Source organism: Neovison vison, chromosome 2 (genome assembly GCF_020171115.1).
Source record: "Neovison vison isolate M4711 chromosome 2, ASM_NN_V1, whole genome shotgun sequence".
Taxonomy (NCBI): domain Eukaryota; kingdom Metazoa; phylum Chordata; class Mammalia; order Carnivora; family Mustelidae; genus Neogale; species Neogale vison.
The window spans coordinates 85,338,572-85,356,734 of NC_058092.1; the positions used below are offsets into that span (position 1 = coordinate 85,338,572).

Sequence of the window (18,163 nt, forward strand, 5' to 3'; positions counted from 1 at the left end):
GGCCCATCGCCACAGCACAATCACCTGCTGTGGGCCTTTCAATTCATGTCAGGGATTTTTATCCAGAGCTCTTCCTACCTCACAGATGTGTCATAATAGAACAACGTAATGTGTAAGATGCTCCATGGTGCTATGAAGCAAAAAAATAATAATAATAAATAAATATAGGATATTTGCTTTGCCAAAAACCAGCATCTCAGCATCCAAAAGGAAGGTGCCAAGCCATCTGTTAAGGTCAAATGGTTTGTGATCTGAAACACATTGCCTCTGTTCAAGATAAATGGTGTGACACCAGGGGCCCCCCAAAAACCTTCAGTATGGTCCCTTCATATTCTTCTTAAACCTATCTGCATATGTAGGCCTCCTCATCCTGGTTTATGCCTTTGCCTCACCGGCAAGGTCTTCTGCCTTTATTTTTCTGTCCTGTCTCTCCGACTTCCTCAATCCCAACCCCCACTACGGAATTACAACCTATCATTCAAGCTCCAATTCCGTTAATCACAGCTGCCTTTGTTCAGTACTTCCTGTGCAGCAGGAACTAAGCTGCATGCTTTACATACTTCGTTTTGTTGCATTTTTCCAACACATCTACAAAGTAAGTTTTATTCAGCCCGTTTAACAGAAAACAACCAGCATTCAGAGAAGTAAAATCACTTGCTCAAGATCACCATGTCAGAATTCAAACCCAAGCCTGTCTTAATTTAAAGTTGATACTATTACTCACTGTGTTGCAGTCATTCTTACCAACTCTCTATCCAGATTTCCTTGGTGACTCCACAAAAAAGCAATTTCTCTCAATCGAAACTAAGCTCCCCTCCAGAACGTATTTTGACATGCTTTATACTCCTTTGATTATTGTTTGGTTTATATTGTTATTTAAGTTTAGATGAGTACGTTTAGTTCCCTTTCCTAAGTATACTATAAACCTAGGAAAGTCCCAGAACTGTTCAAAATGCTTAACCTGGGAGGCCTGGGTGGCTCAGTTGGTTAAGCGGCTGCCTTCAGCTCAGGTCATGATCCCAGCATCCTAAGATCGAGTCCCACATCGGGCTCCTTGCTCGGCAGGGAGCCTGCTTCTCCCTCTGCCTCTGCCTGCCTCTCTGTCTGCCTGTGCTCACTTGCTCTCTCTCCCTCTATCCCTGACAAATAAATAAATTTAAAAAAAATGCTTAACTACTAGTCTTACTTTATAGTCTCGAGTATGTTTTTGTTGCCCTTTTATCGTCTAGCATATTTTTATGTACAGTACTCTAACCACATGAATAATTTGTTCTTAATTGTCAAGAGTCCAAATACAGGGGATTAAATGAGAAGATATGAGATTGAGAGGGCCAGGAAAGATGTAACCAGAGATGAACATACCTCCTTCTGGGGCATTAGGTTATAATTTCTAAGTTGATAAGACCTATCAGAACTTTAAAAAAAAAAAAAAAGAACTAACAAAGCATTCCATTTTGTAATGGTAAGAATATTTGCCAAAATATACTGATATTAGGTACTATTCTAAATATGTATGAGTCATAATATTTCCAAATCAACTATTAATAGTTACTAGTGTCTTCTTTGTGGAGAATGCTTTTCAATATGCCATAAGACAAAGGTAGAATCAATAATGTAGAATATAAAATAATATAGAATCAATAATAATATATTTTAGGAATAATGAACACTAGGTCTATCTAGGCAAAGTGATTTGATGGATTAAGAAAAATATTTAGAAAATTCAGAAGGCAAAGCACTCTAGCCAGACAAACAGAAAACTGAGGGAAAACTTTTAGAATTTGAATGAAATGGATAATTCTCTAAGAGGAAGGAACAACTTATACAAATGAGTACTTACTGACGAAATGAAATAAAAACATGATATGGAAAGATAAAAATAATTGGCACCCAGGAGATACCCCACAGGGACTTCCTGTACCAACCACAGTATAGTTTTTTTGTTTTTTTTGTTTTTTTTTCAAATGAAGGAGGAGTAAAGTTTACATGTTGTGGCTTTATGATAAGCATACAGTTATTCCAATGCTCATTTTTTTTTAAAGATTTTTATTCATTTGACACACAGAGAGAGAAATCACAAGTAGGCAGAGAGGCAGGCAGAGAGAGAGGAGGAAGCAGGCTCCCCGCTGAGCAAAGAACCCGATGCGGACTCGATCCCAGGACCCTGAGATCATGACCTCAGCCGAAGGCAGAGGATCAACCCACTGAGCCACCCAGGCGCCAGCTCATTTTTTTTTAATTCCAGAATTCTTGGCTAAGAATGCTCAAGTTTTTATTTGAGAACACAAAATGGAATGCGAAGGGGAAAAAGTTAAAGTAGAAAGGTATGCATCTCAGGGAGCAGTACATTTGCTCATGCTCACCTGTGAACAAGACCACCCTCTTTAGGGGGTAAGAATATGAACACACTTCATCACGCAGAAGCCGAGAATGTGAAATTTACCTTGCTCTTATTTACTCTGTGTGTGTGTGTGTGTGTGTGTGTGTGTGTGTGTGTGTGGTGTATTCTTCCCTTCTCTGAGTCTGTCTCCTTTTGTGTTGACCAAGATAATACCCATCTACCTTCCCTCAAAAGTCTCAGGGATGACTCGTGAAAAAGGATCTTCAATTTAGCCAGTGTGCAAAGATATTGTGAATAATCAATAATTTCCGTTAACACTCCAGAAACTTTCATTTGCATTTACTCCTTAGAATCTCAATCGACCTTTCCTATGTATTAACAGCTGTGAAACTTTCAAGAATTATAACTATAGGTTTTCACCATTTCCTGGCCTCCCTTTGGCTATAGATTTTCTAGCCACATGATCTTAAAGGGTCAATTTAGTTTAGTGAAATGAAAGTGGCTCCAGATATGGCATCAAATGACCCATGTTCAAATTTCAGCTCTGCCTTTTGACCTTGATTAAACCAAGCACCTCCCTAAGCCTCAGCACCTTTCTCTATGAAAGGGGAAAATAATACCTTCCTGCACTTACCCACAGGATTATAGTGAGGCTCAAGTTGAACAGTATGCAAAAATGCTGCCTAAATCACATCTTTGTAATAAGTCTGTTCACATGATTTTTTCTTTTAGCCCCATCATTTCTATCAAACAGGAATAACATGCAGTTAAGGTTTTCATTTATTTCCTTCCAGTCTTTTTCTACACTAGACATATACTCATTTGTGTATATGGGTAGGTTTACTTTTTTAAATATAGGCAGTATTTTATTGTGATGTAATTATGTATTATCATACTTACTTATATGATACTTACTTACTTGTATGATAATACATAATTACATCACAATAAAATACTTATTTGTACAATAATACATACTTGTATATTATGAGATATGTATGTATATATCTCTAGGTTAGTAAAATTTCTTTCCAAATGTGGTTAATAACAGCTTGATATGTCTATGATATATAATATGTGTAATATGCATGCATATATGTATATATATGTATTTTCTTATTATTAAAAATTATTTCCACATGGGGGCTTAAGTGGGTAGGAGAAGAATCCATGAAACAAGATGGGATAGGGAGGGAGACAAACCACAAGTGACTCTTAATCTCACGAAACACACTGTGGGTTGCTGGGGGGAAGGGGGTTGGGAGAAGGGGGGTAGGCTTATGGACATTGGGGAGGGTATGTGCTTTTGGGTAAATTGGAAGGGGAGATGAACCATGAGAGACTATGGACTCTGAAAAACAATCTGAGGGGTTTAAAGTGGCGGGGGGGGGTGGGAGGTTGGGGTACCAGGTGGTGGGTATTATAGAGGGCACAGCTTGCATGGAGCACTGGGTGTGGTGAAAAAATAATGAATACTGTTTTTCTGAAAATAAATAAATTGGAAAAAAAAATTATTTCCAAATAGGCTAATAATGGATACACTAAAAATATGATTGGGGCTCCTGGGTGGCTCAATCCATTAAGCATCAGACTCTTCATTTCAGCTCAGGTCATGATCTCAGGGTCATAAGATCAAGCCCCAAGTGGGGGTCTGCGCTCAACAGGGAGTCTGCTTGAGATTTTCTCTCTCCCACTCCATCTTCCCTTCCCCCTCAACATGGGCCTTCTTTTTCTCTCTCTCCCAAATAAATAAATAAATCTTAAAAAAAAAAAAAAGTCTCTATTAAAAAAAAAATACGGTGGGTAGTGCTCACTTTGGCAGTACATATACTAAAACTGGAACAATAGAGAGATGAACATGACCCCTGCATAAGGATGGCACAGGAATTTGTGAAGTTTCCATATTTTTGCCCAGGTAGAAAGAAAGAGAAACACAAATTCCATGTGATTTCACTCATATGTGGAATTTAATAAATAAAGCAAAAGAGCCAAGAAGTTAAAAGAAAAAGAGAGAGAGAGAGAAAAAGAGAGAGGCAAACCAGGAAACACTGTTCACTCTAGAGAACAAACTGATGGTTACCAGAGGGGAGGTGAGGGCAGATGGGTTAACAGGTGATGGGGATTAAGGAGGGCACTTGTGATGAGCACTGGGTGATGTATGGAAGTTTTGAATCACTAAATTGCACACCTGAAATTAAGTCTACACTAGCTTGAATTTAAATAAAAACTTTAAAAAATATATGGTGGGTAATAATTCTGCCATATGAGTGAAACATAATTTTTGGAATCATTCTCCACCTTCTACTCATCAAAAACCCTCATTTTCAGGTTCTTTTGTTTTGGTTCTGTTCTGCTCCTTTGTAGTTGATGATGTTACTAGGTTTATTTCGTATCGTAACCAAAACTAGCTTAAACATCTTCGTACAAAAATCTTTTTATGAATCCCTAATTCTGTGCAGAAGATTTCTTGAACTGAAATCACTGGATCAAGGGTATGGATTCTTCTAAGGCCTTCGGTTAGCCCTAACAAATTGTCAGCTTCTGTTCCTGCAGTATTGTACTATTTAGACAACACAAGAGACAATTTTTATGTTAGCTTTGTCCTAATTACCTATTTTAATCATTAATTGTTACCAATTTCACAGACCAAAAAAAGTATCCTTTTATTATTTCATGTTTATATGATCACTAGTGAAGTTGAAAATTTATCGTGTTTATTGATTTTAATTATTTCTGCCACAAGTCTCTTATGCGTGCTCCATTTCCAGTATTTTCCTTATTGATTTGTTGGCATTATTTTTACCTTAAGGAAATTCATTTCTCAGTTGTCGTAACTCCTAAGGTTTTCCAAATTTGTCATTTACACTTTAATATTGCTTGTGATTTTTGACATTGCAAGGGTTTTTTTAAGTTCTTTTTTTCTCCAACCTTATCAGAGTATAATTGACACATAGAACTGTGTAAGTTTCACTTAAGGCCTACAACACGTTGGTTTCATACATTTATATGTTGCAAAAGGATAACCACCATAGCATTAGCTTATACCTCCGTCCGTTGCATAATCATCATTTCTTTTTTGTGGTAATTTTTTAACTTTAGAAAAATCAAATTTACCAAGCAGTGTCTTCCATTGCTTCACTTTTTTATATTTTATGAACTAAGTAGAGGGAATCCCTACTTAATCTGTATAGCAATTCATGGTTTTAATAAAAACCAGACCCTAAGTTCAAAGACTTAGCAATCTAGAGTAAAGTTAGAGTGTGATGATACTGAGATTGCTCTTCTACTAAGAAGTTAGTTTGAAAGTACCTGCAAGTAGATTAATAAGTATTTCTGGTGCAAGAAGAATTGGCACCAACTCAGACACAGCTCTATTTTAGACCACTCAGATATGTCCTGCATATGGCTTTTAGCCTATGGTGAGCACCCAGAAATTCCAACCCTTGGAAAGCAAAAGCTCTGTGCTGGCACATCTATAGGTCAGCTAGGGTCAGGCACAGGGCCTGGAGAGAGAGCGGGGAACAGGCAACAGACGAGGCCAAATCAGTTCTGCTCAAGAAGAGGGTTTGCAAATGTCTGAGATGCAGAAGCTGTAATTAACAAGGTGATTGTAAGAGGAACTGGACTTACCTCTTAGTTTTAAGTGTCCGTCTCACTGTTCTCTGGCTGTATTTGCCTCAGTGCTGAGTAAGAGCAAATTTCTATCTTGTCTTACATTTAAATTCGATACTTCTGTCTTTAGAAAGGCCCATGAGGAGGGACACTTGCCACCTTAGCAGCGTGAATAGTAATCATGGCTAATAAAATTAATAAAAATTAATATTAATTAGGCTCTTACTTTGGATCAGACTCTGTTCTGAGCCCTTTATATTTATATTTTATATTTATATTTATATAAATGTATTTATTTTATATTATTTATAATTATAGAAGCCTTCAAAACACTTTTAACTGGTAGAAACATAATTTTCTCCATTTTGTAGTTGAAGGAGGAGAAGCATTGAGAAGGTAGACAACTTATCCAGGGTCACACAGCCCGCAAGAAGTTAAGCCAGGATTTGAAACCAGACTACAGGCTTCAGAATTGGCACCTTTTCAATATTCTATGATATTCTGTATTTATTATTAGAAACTTTGAGAGCCAGTATTAATTTCAATTTATATATGTGCAAAGATGTATGCATATATATTTATACATATGGAAAGATCTATAAATGTTATATCTTAAATATCTGTCTTTATTTATTATGGTCAATGGAAGGGGGGATTAGGAATTAATTAAAGAATTTTTGGCTTATTTAGACCTCTGTTTTTCTCACCTTCTGATACTTCTACCAGAAAACAAAGAACAGAACAAAGGCATAACACAAGCATGACAATTTTTCTCTAAGTTTGATCTATGTTACTTCTGCTGGGGATTGGTTTAAAGAGAAGCCAGACTGAATGTAGTGACCAAAGTAAGATCAAGTTTGTACACCCACCTATTATATTCCTAGTTTCTCCAGGGCTTCCCTGGGTACCAGCTTAGTGTAGGACAGTGGAAAGGGTAGAATGTGTGTGGATCCCCAGGAACAAGACAATTTAGGCTGTCTCTGAGTGAGGCTTGCCACATTACTGACGGGCTCATGACCCAACCATCCCTTTCTCTTCACACCCCAGTACCCATGCAGACCCGGGGGTCTCCCATTGCTGCAGTTTCAGGACTACTCATGGCCTGAAGTCTCAGATGGCAACTAAGAGAGAGATTACCCCACTGCCAACAACTTTGTCTCTTGTCTCATTCCCTCCACTCCATCCTCCACAATGCTGCTAAAGTAATTATAGTTTTAGTATAGATTTAGTCTTCTCCCTCTCCTTAAAATTCTTCCATGGATTCCTACCTCCTATGGGATAAAATCCGACCTCTCTAACATGGTATCCAAGACCCTTGATGATATAGCCCTTCTCCTGTCTCCAGCTTATACTGTGAGCTCCATACAGGAAAGGAACCCTACTCTTCACCCTTGTGAATGTCATTTAATAAATATTTAATGGATGAATGGCTAGGTGGATGAATGAATGGGTGGCTCAATAAAAGAATGCATGAATAAGTCTTTTACACAGTGATAATTTTTTATTTATACTGTTCTTTACAATTAGCAGAGAACCCCTAAATCTCTCATTTTGTATTTCATTTAGATGTGACCACAAATCTCTGAGATAGATATTGCCAACAATTTACACATGAGGGTAGGTTCCCAGACCTCACAGCTTGGCCACACCAAAACTTGTAGCCTTTCTAATGTCACAGCTCTTTCTCATAATGCATGAGGTGATTTAAATGTAGTTATTTGATGGTGCAGAAATTTATAGTTTTATTGCCAGGAGGCTCCCCTAGTCAACTTTTTAATTGGAAACATGAAAAACTGAGACCCAGAGATATAAAATTGCTTGAATTTGCACCACTCATTAGCGACAAACTGAAAATAGCTTCCTGGCTCCCAATTCCAACTTTCCAGGTTCTTAAATCCATCCTCTGCCACTCTCTGCACAATTGTATAACTTTATCCTTTCTGTGCCTCAGTTTCCTATACAGATAAATCAGGATAATGATAATACCTACAGCATAGAGTCGTTTTAAGGATTTAAAAGAGATAATACATGGGAAAATCTTACAAGAGAAAGTACTTTTAAAATATTAGCTATTAACCACCATCATTTCACTAGGATGGGTTCTTTCTCTCTCACAAATCAATAACATTGAATACATGCTAGTGTGGTGGTAACAGTCACACTCAAATAATACAAGCTCAAAGCAGAAAAGAAATATGATACATGTTCAAATGGAAATATTGATTTATAGGACTGGAGGATACTATGAGTGAATGATAGAAACACTCTACCTCAAGGTCACAGGCAAGCAAATTGTTAGGCTTTTTATTCCCTGAAATTGCCTACTTTCTGAGAGGAGGTAACTTGTATTGCAATGGGTAGTTAAAAATAATTCAGTAATAAGCAAACAGTTTTTATTACTTATTTCCCCCCATAAAATAATTAATTTTATTCCTCTCTCTCCTAACTGAAATAGATACATGCACAAACAGGCACATAAAACAAAACCAGTAGTGAATACACTGTCCTACCTACAGAAGGACCATCTGAACCATAATCATTGACTCTCCTATTGAGTTCCAGCCACTGGTTTTCTCTAGAGGGAAGGATTCTCCCAACTTCTCACTAATCAGCCCCATGAGAACTTGCATTTACTCATTGATATCTTACTATCCTAGCTTTCAGTAGCAGTCAGATTAGGCAGAGCTATGCCATAGTCACAAACAAAATTGCATTAGCTTACAGAAGCAGAGTTCCATTTCTCACTCCTGGTTCATGTTATAGTGCACTGACCACAGCTCTGAACCACTTCTCACTGTGGGACTAGGAGTAGTGAAGGAGTAGTCAATGTCTGTGGACATTGTGAACACTGTGACATTAGAACACTGTGGACATTACAGCAAAGAAACAGTTTGACGAAGTATGAATTTCTCTCAAAGCTTCTACCTGGGTGTGACACATATCACTTCCATTCATCTTCACAAACCAAAGCAAGTCACCTGGCCAAGTCAATCTTCAGTAAGGTGGGGAAGTGGATACTGAACAATAGCAATGTAATCTATCACACATTCCTATTGCAACCATTATTGATTCTTTTTTTTTTTTTCCTCCTGAATTAGAGCAAATTCTGGCTTTCTAAGGTTCAGGTAAATTGTCTTTATCATGTTTCCTCCTTATTTCCATGTGACTCCTGATTAGTTTTGCGAAGTTTAGTACTGGACATGTATTATTATTCCAAAGAAGACACACATTATAAAAAGGCTAAAGGGTTTGTTTATTTATTTATTTATTTATTTATTTACCAAAGTTGGGTCATCAGATCTCTACATGAATTGATTCTAACATAAATTCTCATGAGTTTCTATATTGTTTCTCCAGCTCTCTATTTGACCAGTAAATGTGGCTTCTCATCTTCTAAGCCTTTTGCCCCAGGGGGCCTGGGACATATAATAATTATACATTTTGTGTTTTCATAAATACTTGCCAATAAAATGATTAGAATAGACTGACAGCATCTCCTAGGATAAATATATTAACTTTCAATCTTAGACCTACCACCAAACTGGTCTGCAATGTGACAAAGGGCAGGTCTATGTCTTTGAGTTCGGAAAGTGATGATGTCACTCTTAATGGAATTGGTGAGACTGAAGAATGTTCATTATTTAATAACTATAATGGGCTCTGAAAGCATCCTGCAATTCATGTGCTTTGTAATGCCAAGTCACTGAAATCCAGGAGAAGGGTAAAATTACTTTGGAAGTCATTCTTTCCATGAGTCAGGGAAAAAACAACTTTTGCATAATTTACCTCGCTTATAGTTTCCAAAATCACATTAACCAATTTGAGTTTTTAGAGTAACTTTACCCAAATTATCTACATTCATCTTAATTCAATTTCCTGTCCCCATGAAATGGATCAGAACCAGAACTCAGCTAAGGCAAGTTACTCTCTTCTGGGAGTTTCATTCACTGTTTTGCCAAAAATCTATCCACAGCAGTGTTTCTCAACTTAGGGAGCCTTCTTGGATAATCGTTTTCTAATCACCACACACAATTTCAATACCACAGATATACTGTATGCCTGATTATTTATTATATGTATATCTGTACTTTGTACGTTAAAAAGTAAGAGCTAGGGCAGCTGGGTGGAACAATCTGTTTAGTGTTAGACTCTTGACTTCAGCTCAGGTTATGATCTCAAGGTCATGAAATCAAGCTCTATGTTGGGCTCCATGCTCTGTGCAGAGTCTGCTTAAGATTCTTTCTCCCTCTCCTTCTGCCCCTCCCCCACGTGTGTGCGCTCTCTCGCTCTCTCTCTCTCTCTCTCTCAAATAAATAAATAAATCTTAAAAAAATAAGAACCATTTTTTTTCCTCCCTTGGAAATAATATTGCCCCACATGATCTTTAGGACAGATGCTTTCCTTGGCCACATACTTTCACCTCTTTTATGCTTCCATTGCAATTTTCTGCTCTTCTTTCTCAACCTTGCCCTTCTGCATTTTCTTATCTCGGGATCTTTGCTCATGGGATACCTTCTTTCTGGAATAATCTCTTCATTTCTGTGGAGTCCATCTATTTTTCAAAAACCGGATCAAGCTCTAATCCCTCCAGCCAGAAGTTTTCCAAAATACTAAATCAACCTCCCTCCCCCTTTCCAAAATACTAAATCAACCTCCCTCCCCCTAGAACATTTGCCTGTAATAGAAGACATTTCCTCTGCCATAATAAAATATCTCAGTCTACTTTAGACTAACATTTAAGTCCATGACCCCTTCCTAGATTATAAGCTTATAGATGGCAAGGACTATATATCTATAGATCTTCCATTGTTCAGAAAGAGTGCTCAATAAATATTTGTTGTATTGAGTTTATTAATTTATGACTCAATTTTTTCCAGGTAGTGATTCATAGTAAAATTACTTCAGCTGCCTAAGAGTTCATGTTGTTACTTAGATGGGTATACAGACATAGATGGGCATATACACAAGTGTCATCTAGCTGGGAAAATGGATTATTCCTTCAACTATTCATCCTCTGCACATCACAAGTTGAAAAGTTCCCTGGATCTATCAACAGCATTACTGTTCTTTATATTGCACAGGCTCAAAATTTCAGAGATACTTTAATGCCTCCCTCCCCTTCAACCCCTGTATCTAGGTGGTTGCCCAAACTTGTTGATTCTTCATTTTTCATGAATCTTTGATTTTTGCTTTTCTCCAGGATCCCTCTGCCAGCACCTTATTCTAAATCTATGACATCTTATTTATAGTCAGCTCCTCTATCCATAGCTCATATCTATCCACATCACTAGTCATAACAATTCTTCAATCCTTCTTTCTCCGGATTATCTTCCTGAAACATAGACTTTGATCTTACTCTGTTGCTCAGCGGCTTAAGAGTAAGTCCAAACAACTCAACATAAATGCCACAGACTGAGTTACATCCTGCCAAAATGCATTTATTGAAGTCCTAACCCTCAATGTGATGTTATTTGGAGATGGGGCCTTTGCAAGGTAATTAGGTTCAGATGAGGTCATAAGGATGGGACCTTTATGATGAGATTAGTGCCCTTGTAAGAGGAGACACCAAAGAGCTTGCTCTGCTCTGCTCTGCTCTGCTCTGCTCTGTGAGGATATTGCAAGAAGGTGCCATCCGCAAGTCAGAAAGAGCTCTCACTAGAATCCAACCAAGCCAACATCCTGATCTTGGACTTCTGGCCTGCAAAACTGTGATAAAATACACTTCTCTTGTTTAAGTCATCCAGTCTATGGTATTCTGTTATGGCAGCCTGAACAGACCAATACAATCTTTGTAATCCTGCTTCAACTGGCCTTATCTAATCAGCCCCAGCAGGTGAGGCTCCCCACAAGGAACATTCAGATCCAGCAGGCCTACATCCTTTAACACACATGCTAATACGAAATTATCTCTACTTAAATTAGTTACAATGTTTTCCAGATTAATTGGTAACAATAAAGACTGTTGTTGTTTAGATAAACGTTCTAAGGAATGTTTTTGCTAAAGTGGTCTATAAGGCTCAACAATTGTAAAATGAATAGATTGCAGGGTCTGCCCTAAGGTAAAAGAAGCACACTTGCATTTAAATTCAAAATACTTTAGCTTTTTATACCAAAAGTAACATAAAGAGGGAGAAATTTGATCACTCATATTTATGCATTTAACAAATATTATAGTTCATCTCTCATCAGCCAGACCCTAAGCTAGATGTTATCAATATGATAGTCAAAATGGACAGTTTGGACCTTCCTGAAAACTGCAGTGTAGTCTGATGGATGAACCCAGCTCTTTTCTATAAACTAGTGTGGAAAATTACTTCATTTGCTTGAGAATAGATCTGCATGTGGTTTCACACTGGGGTCACAGAGAAGCTGTTAAGTGGTTTGCTCTGAGTGCCTCCCTTTTATTTCCATTCTCTGAGGCTGCCTATCCTCTTTCTCTCTGTTTCCTTCACTACCTTCTTATGTAGAGATAAATGGAAAAGTTCTCCCCTCTCTAAATTTTTTCTTATTCACCTCTAGAGGACAAGACTGAAGAGACAACTCTCCGCTGTGCTTTCTCAAGAATATCCTGAGATGCTGTGGGCTTTCTGGGAAACTCATAATAGAAACTATAACATTCTGCTAAAGGACATTTTCATGCCTGAGGATTTACTCCCTATGGACCTTTTAAATAAACTAAGGAGAACAGGAGAGATTTAAGAAATTAAGCTTTGCTAAATGTTTTGTTTTGTTTTGTTTTGTTAAAGATTTTATTAAATTTTTTTTAATTTATTTGACAGACAGAGATCACAAGTAGGCAGAGAGGCAGGCAGAGAGAGAGGAAGGGAAGCGGGCTCCCCACCGAGCAGAGAACCCAGGAATTCGGGACTCAATCCCAGGACCTGGGATCATGACCTGAGCTGAAGGCAGAGGCTTTAACCCACTGAACCACCCAGGTGCCCCTGCCTCATGTTTTAGAAGATAATTTTTTCTTTCTGAAGTTAAAACCTGTGCCCTACGAAAGACTTAAATTTAAAGAAAATAATTTTAAATTCAAATCTATATATTTCTTTTGGGGGTTCATGTAACCTCAGAGAGATGGAATGTGTTTTATTTCCTTTTGTGAGAATGAGTTTGCATATTTTACGTGTCCTCCAATGTCACAAAGCATTCCATTCATTTTGATGACATAATCTTCTACTTAGCCAATTTTTATCCAAAGATCAAATGCTAACCTATCTTAGCATCACCAACAGCCAAACCCAGCTCCATATAGAACCTCAGTGTCTAACACAGGCCTTTTTATTTTTACTCATAGCTGAAACAGGGTGTGTCGTTCACTAACTACCTTACTGTCTTTTAGGTATTTAAAGAATGTCTACCTCTGTGAGCTCCCCTTCGCACCCCATGCATGTCTTGTGCATGTTTGCAGAGGCCATTACCCTTCACCAATGTGCCTGTAGTTCCCAACATGGGAGGGGCCTCACTATGCAGCAGTCTTACCATTTTAAAATCACAGACTAGGTAGAAAATACATGAATTACACAGGTCTTCTAGTGGTATGGAATTCAAGGTAAAAAACATTTCTGGGAGAAGAAGCAAAAGGTTGAAATCTTGTTTTTCATTGAGCTATGGACACCACAAACAGAGAATGAACAGAGAGGCAAGAAATCTTGTTTCTAAAGACCAAAGTCTTAGACAGTCTTATCAGGTTTCTGGCAGTTTTTTCACATCATTTTCTTCTTCTCTAAAATAGAAATAACAAAAGTTTCTCATTTCAACTGTCCTACAAAGAGCAAAACTTTGGTCTTTCCAGAAGGAAGCTCAAACTTGAATATTTTCAATGTATTATATCTTAAAATATATTTAGTTCAAAAAAATAATAGCTATAAATTATTGAATGCTTCCTGAGTGTCACATATTTTGTTAAATTCTATTTCACCTTCCCGACAATCCTTAGTGGGTATCATTATTATCCTTATTTTACAGGTTAGAAAATTAAGGCTTATACTTTTCTTATAATATGAAAGAGCACACACAGTTAAATATTGAAGCCATGACTTTAACCAATGTTCTTTATCCCACACAATATTGCGCCTCTATAATTTTCATTAGAAGCTTCATTACCAGGGTGCCTGGGCGGCTCAGTGGGTTAAAGCCTCTGCCTTCGGCTCAGGTCATGATCCCAGAGTCCTGGGATCAAGCCCCACATCGGGCTCTCTGCTCGGCAGGGAGCCTGCTTCCTCCTCTCTCTATGCCTGCCTCTCTGCCTACTTGTGATCTCTGTCCGTCAAATAAATAAATAAACAAAATCTTAAAAACAAAAAAAAAAAAAGAAGCTTCATTACCATCACCAGCCCCAACTCCAACCACAGTACTAACGCACTAACTCAACTGCAGAAGCAGACAGAAGTCATTCAATACATCAGGCAGAACCAAGTAGATGAAGGAAGTTGCATACCATATTGGTTAAAAATGAGACTACCACATTTTTGGATGGCTCAGGTGGTTAAGTGTCTGACCCTTGGTCATAGCTCAGGTCTTGATCTTAGAGTCATGAGTTCAAGCCCCATAGTGGGCTGTATGCTGGGTTTAGGAGCCTGCTTGGAAAAAAAAAAAAAAAAATGAGACTTCCAGATCCATCCTACTCTTAGGGGAGCCTGAGCAATTTATTTAGCCTTCTTGTGTTTTGTTTTGTCATCTGTAAAATGGAAATGAGAATAACAACATCTAGCTCATGGTTATTATAAGTATTAAATGACATAATTCCCCTAAAGCACTTAGTGACTGTATGTACATCAGTTATTGTGTTAATATATGAAGACTATATCTTTTTAAGTTTTGTATTCTCAGTGCCTACTTAATGCCTGACTTATAGTAGATTCTCAATAATTGGTAAGTTAATAAAAAATAAAATAGGTAGGGACACTTGGGTGGCTCAGTCAGGTAAGCATCTGCCTAAGGCTCAGGTCATGATCCCAGAGTCCTGGGATAGAGCCCCACATCAGGTTCCCTGCTCAGAGGGGAGCCTGCTTCTCCCTCCCCCTCTGCCTGCCACTCTGCCTACTTGTGTTCCCTCTCTACCTCTCTGTCAAATAAATACATAAAAATATTTTTAGGGGTGCCTGGGTGGCTCAGTGGGTTGAAGCCTCTGCCTTCGGCTCAGGTCATGATCTCGGGGTCCTTGGATAGAGCCCCGCTTCGAGCTCTCTGCTCAGTGGGGAGCATGCGTCCTCCTCTCTGCCTGCCTCTCTGCCTACTTGTGATCTCTGTCTGTCAAATAAATAAATAAAATCTTTAAAAAATATATTTTTAAAAAATAAGTCAAGATTCATCATCAAAGTAGTGAAAACTTACCCCAAAACCGGTTTTATAGCAAATGTGAACTTGCAGAGATAGATGACCAAATTCAGAGCTTCAGTTAGTCAAAGGAAAGACAGCAATTACAAGCAGAGTAAACATGACCATTGGGACTAAGAGCAAAATCAAGGGCAAAGCTGGCAGAAGCTAAAGGGGGAAAAGCAGGGCATTGGCATATGTGTACATTTATCAGATTATAATAGGTGACTTGTCTGCCTTTCCTCTTCTTGTCTTCTGCAAACAAACATTTGCTAGGTACTTTTTTGTATCTAGAATCATATTAGGCTCTGAGATAATAATTAATAAAACCATTAGAATTACTTAATTTGATTATTTCCTTGTCACGCTTATTTGAACTGCAAAGCAGGTCATTACTAACATAGTTAGAGGAGGACTACTCCTGACTTGATTTCTACTGAGCCATCAGTATGATCTCTATCAGATGCCAAACAGGGTGAGACAGCTCACCATATGCAGAGTTTCTCCCCATCAAGAAGTTACAGTAGTTTCCCAAGTTATAGATCCACCTCACTCACCTTGAAAATATAAAAAGGATAAAGGGAGAGAGAGAATGAAAGTGGGAAAATATTTGGAAGGAGACTTCTTCAGAGAAAGTTATGCTTTGAGCTTTCTCCCACCTATTCAGGTTGGAGAAGTATCTACCTCATGTCTCTCCAGCAGAGTAAATGGACTTCCCGTGGCACCTTCTTCACAACTAGATTTTCTCTCGCAATTGATGGGCACAGAAGACTGAAACTTGACTCAGTCCTCAGACAGAATGACCTGTGGCAGGGTGGTCCTGCTGACATGGATCTATTCTCTCAAACTTTTGTGGGATAAGGGATGTATGAATGTTTCTGGTGGATAAGAGTCAAGTCCCTTGGTAGACAGAGCTACCATAGCATCAGAGTGGGCCCAGCAAGATAGGGACACCTGGACAAGAAAAGAAATTCCAGGAACAAGAAGCTAGAAGACACTTGAAGGGAGTCGAAGTGAATATGCATTGTAGAGATAGCTCTGAGAGGGTCAACAAATCTAAATGTGAGAGGTCTCCATGAATGAGAAGCTCAGAGGAACCCACAAAAATGCCCAGCAGAGAGAGAATCACATTTGAAAAGTACTCAGCCCAGAAGAGCCAGTTTATGATCTTTTCTGTCCCCTTCCACCTGGTCAAGAACAAGCTCAAAAACTGGAATGAGAAAAGTGTTAAAGAGGAGGAAAGCACAAAGCATAGGAAGAGAGAAGCCAACAATGTTTCTTCCATCATGTCTGTCAACTAGAAGAAAGCCTGAGTTGGAAAAGGGGAAAACATCTGATATTGAATCAAGCTCATTGTGTATTAACATCTTAGACTTGGCAACTCTGATTTATTTACTGAGACTTGGTTTGTTTCTTAAGAGTTGGTAGGATATGTTAATAAGAGCAGAAAAGTTAATGGAACCTACCCAAGTTCTGATTCACCAGCAAGAGATAATTATGCTCACTGAATGTCTGAAATAAACCTGAGGGAGAGAATAATGAAGTTGTGTTTTTGTTATGTGTCATGAGTCATGTTTCCCCACAAAGTCCTGAATCTCACAACTAATCTGTCTCAATCTCCTCCATCTTCTCTCTCTTTCTCCCACTCCACCTCCTCCTTCTTCTTGTCTCTCGGTGTCTGCCCCCTCTAATCCTTCTCTCTCTTATCTGTGTGTCCATCTCTCTCTTTTTCTTTTTCAAGGATCTTTGGAATTATCATTAAAATAATGAGAAATAATTGACATTATAACATACCAAGATAGGTAAGTGACATTTCCAACACAATCCAGTTTGCATCCTCTGTTAGTCTGTGTTCTGTGGCAGACGGCCGAACATGCACATAAAGCAGTTACTACAAATAGAGCCTCGCACATAATAAGCACTCAATGAAGAAAAGTTATTTCTACTTTAAACACCACCTCTTGAGCTTACTAAGGGACAAATCGTCTTGAGAATCACTCACTCTTTCTTTTCAGACGCTGTTCTGCCAGCTTATAAAGAAGTGTTCTGCACTAATAAAGAAATGCATTGTATTATGCATTCTCTTTCAACTCATACCTTTTGTTTGCAGATACCAAGCCTCTTTCCAATCATTAGAAATAATAAATCATATTTGTACATTCCAACCTCTGAAGGAAGTTAAATATTTACAAAGTTCTGCATGGCAAATAAAGAACAATTCATTGAGACAGGCTCTTAAGAATGATTCTTTATACATTTTTGGAAAACTCTATCAGAAATTTGGCCTGAACACTATAGTAATAATTCATCTGACCTTTAATGTTATCACTGCTCTTAACTTCCTCAGATCCATGCAAGAATAAGGTGCAGCAAGAGAAACAGAAGCTGCTAATAAACTAGCATTTTTCTATAAGTAAACTTTTGATGGTGCCCCCTGCAATCACCTAAAAGACATAGTAGGGTGAATCAGAATTTTTTTCCATTTTCCTTCTGCCTTTGCCTGCTCCAAAGACAAATGGTATAAAGTGCTCAACTTTCCCGCCATCTAATTTTACCAGAAATTGCTAAATTTTCTGGATTTTTATGAAAGCATGCATCCTTAAAATAAAAAATCCAAGTAACCATAACAATTTTGTGAATCTCTGTGGCCTACAGAACACTTCCACTATTCATCATTCTTGCAATGCTCTCCCTTCCCCCACAAGCTAGACTTCATCGTCTTACTTTATTCATTAGGCAACTATAGGACAAAGCCAATCAGCCAGCAAGGGCTGGGTTATAACTCAACTAATTAGTCTTTGGAACTTTGTTCATGTCAGTATTTCATGCTTTCTTAGCCTCTTCAAAAAAATAGTATCTGCTCTTTACTGAAAGTTGATCATCGATAAGGAG

The 18,163-nt window shown here is 38.1% G+C and overlaps 1 non-coding gene across 1 annotated transcript; it reads left to right on the forward strand.

Moving 5' to 3' along the window:
- Positions 1-4,147: 4,147 nt before the first annotated feature.
- LOC122901539 lies at positions 4,148-4,250 on the forward strand. The gene has a single exon (XR_006383550.1). It is a non-coding gene; the product is annotated as a U6 spliceosomal RNA (small nuclear RNA).
- The last annotated feature ends 13,913 nt before the right edge of the window (positions 4,251-18,163 follow it).